General features: G+C 41.3%; 1 pseudogene; it reads left to right on the top strand.

Annotated features, from left to right (window-relative positions):
• Positions 1 to 1,396: 1,396 nt before the first annotated feature.
• LOC130303298 (transcription factor BTF3-like) lies at positions 1,397 to 2,027 on the top strand (annotated as a pseudogene).
• The last annotated feature ends 1,126 nt before the right edge of the window (positions 2,028 to 3,153 follow it).

Here is a 3,153-nt window from a genome sequence, read left to right as displayed (position 1 = left end):
TAGTTCATGTCTTGATGCTGTTAAAATGAAAATGCTGCCATAATTCATAACAACGCCAACGTTATTTAATGTCAGACTGAATGCAAATTGCTCGCACAATTGAAATGTCATCTAAAACATGCCATCGTATGCAAAACCACTTTATTAAAGTCACCTAGAGCAACATCTTACATTTTGGATTGCTTTAATCCCTCATCTGCTTTTTCTTTACCTTTGATCTTTTTTAGAGATGTTGAATTTACTTTCAAGCAGAATTTGCATGTTATGACTGCTGAATGTCTGATACAATGTGGAATAATAAAAAGCAGCTTCCTTTGTTTTGCTAGGTTCCTATTCATGTTATTAATTTTCTTGCAAAGTTTTTTTTTTTCAGTAGCAAAATGTATTTGTGAGCAGTGTTTCTGTTATGGGCATATATTAATGATACTTATACATATCATACACTAGGAAAGTCTTCAGACCTTTTCACCTTTTTCACATTTTCTTATATTCTGGCCTTATGCTAAAATAAAAAGGTTATTGGCAATTTTGCATAATGGATGGAGGAAAGCACCGGCGATAGGGGATAAGTAGCTGATTGAGTGGGGCCCCAGCGGTTGGACCTCTCTCTCAGTGAGGAGCGCACATTGTCTACCGGAAGAGAGTGCTCCATTCATTTCTATGCACCGATGATGCCCCGGAGCTCCTCACTGAGTGCCGGGTCCCATCTCAGTAGTTGCAGGGGTCCCTGCAACTTATCCCCTATCGCCGGAGATCTCCTTTAAGAAGAAATTACCACATTAGCAAAAAGATGGATATCTCCGGAATGGCTTAACTGATTTTCACCAGGTAAGCAGCACTAGAAATAGGGTCACCCGCACAATTTACCAGTATATGTTCAGGTTAGTGAGGGTGAACTAGCTGTCAGTTTCCCTTTAAAGTGTTAGCTACTAAGATCACATCTCTCAATATAGTACATATAGCTCTAAAACCCAGCATGTTTTTACATGTGGTTGTTTAGTTGTAAGGAGACAGAAATGGCAATTCACTCTTGCTGGATTATATCCTTTCACAGATAGCTGCCTGGCCCTTTAAATGTCTGTTTTACATCTAAACCTGTTCAGTGAATATTTTTGCTTGTTGTAATGTTACATATGTACAGTATATCCTTGTGTATCATATGTTGTGCTAGTGGGCTGTGGTGCCTGCCCTGTTGCATTGTAGTGATTGGAAACAGGAATGAGGGTCTCCTGGGCTGCCAATTGCAGGGAAAAACAAGACATACATATAGGCTTAGGTTCTAGTGAATCCTAGTGCTGTCAGCGAGATGCACATTTTGATGCCAGTCTGTTGGACCATCTTGAAAAGAGTGAGAAGCCTGTTTAAGGATTAAAAAATCTGACCTATGTGTGCGCTGGGTGCTGCCGCTCTCTGGAGGCCTTTAAACCCACCGTGCTGCCCACACACACCTGCCTGCCGGCTGCAGAAGATGAAAGAAAGTATCATGAATAAAGAAAAGTTAGAAAAACTTCAAGCCCAAGTCCGCATTGGTGGAAAGGGAACAGCCCGCAGAAAGTAGAAGGTCGTCCACAGAACAGCTTCTGCTGATGACAAGAAACTACAGTTCTCACTGAAGAAACTTGGTGTGAATAACATCTCTGGCATCGAAGAAGTAAACATGTTTACACACCAAGGAACAGTCATTCACTTCAATAATACTAAAGTTCAGGCTTCCTTGGCTGCCAACACCTTCACCATTATAGGACATGCAGAAACCAAGCAGCTAACAGAGATGTTACCCAGCATCCTGAACCAGCTCGGGGCCGACAGCCTTACCAGCCTACGGAGACTGGCGGAGGCCCTGCCAAAACGATCTGTAGATGGGAAAGCACCACTTGCAACTGGGGAGGATGAGGATGACGAAGTTCCAGAACTGGCTGAGAACTTTGATGAAGCTTCAAAGAAGGAGTCCATCTAAACTGAAAACGACTGAGGAACTTGATGCTGAACAGAGCTGCTATTTTATATTGTGACTTATCGATTTGTGCTTTTTTCTTCTCCCTTTTGACTTGATAAAGATGGGTCCATTGAAAATGTTCAATATGTAGCAGCTCAGCTTCAGTAACTGCATTAGTGCAGACCCTGCCAAAAAAAATCTGACCCATTAGTACCTAAAAGAGAGAATGAGTAGACAGCCTTTTTTGAGCTGTTGTACTGGCCGCTAAGAAGCGTCTTCAAAGAAGAAGCAGTGGTGCTGCTTAAGAAAGCAAAGCCTGGCAAGACCTGCAGAGGACTGAAATAACTTATTTTAGTATCTGTGAGCCAGCAGGCTAGATTGCAGTGTGAACTACTATTGAAGTTGTTTATGTTAGATACTTCTGTTAGAACCCATTGGGTCTGTAGGACAGAGTCAGCCAGATTGGGGTTCCTGAAAAGAGTGATTGGTGGAGTGTTCAAACCAGGGGAAGCTGGAAGCTGGTCCATTTTTGGAGCAGAAGGGGGGTACCATAGTCCTGGTGGATAAATTGGTAGCTACTTTGGGAATTTGTAGGCCTGCAGACCTGTAAAGTGACCTAGGAAATTATGAGTGTACGTGTGTATTATATGTGTAGTATGCATTATAGGACATTGATAGTAGAAATGTTTGGGACAGTCCTGGAGGTAGAGAAGGAAGAGTGGGGTCCCAGAGGGAAGTGAATAAAATTCAATTACGTAGTGACTAGTGGTGAAACAATCTACTTGGCAATAGGAAACTATGTTTGTGTCAAAACTTTTGAGGTCTGGTATAAAAAAAAAAGTCAACAAGTGGTTGTGGTCCTCTGTGATGTAAGACAGGACAATCAGAAAATCTTGTGAAGGGACAAGGACTGAGACAACTTGACAGACTGAATATGATTATATACCTGTTCATCCTGTATTATCTGTAAGACAAAAAAAGTGCAGCGTAGTGTAAAAATTACTGCTTAGCTGTTGGCAACCACCAATACTGCTATAGCACTGTGTCTAAAAATGCTACATATGGAAAGAGATCAAACACCATGTTACAAATTGCACAGCTATCAAAGCATGTCTTATATGATAAAACATACTTCTAATGCCAAAACATGTAAAGGAGTTGTCCAGTAATATGGCTTTCATAACAGGTTTATATATCCTAATTCTATGAGGGAGATT

The sequence above is a fragment of the Hyla sarda genome, chromosome 1 (assembly GCF_029499605.1).
Source record: "Hyla sarda isolate aHylSar1 chromosome 1, aHylSar1.hap1, whole genome shotgun sequence".
Classification (NCBI taxonomy): Eukaryota; Metazoa; Chordata; class Amphibia; order Anura; family Hylidae; genus Hyla; species Hyla sarda.
The sequence above is the reverse complement of the archived record's forward strand: the minus strand, read 5'-3'. Positions and strand labels throughout refer to the sequence as shown.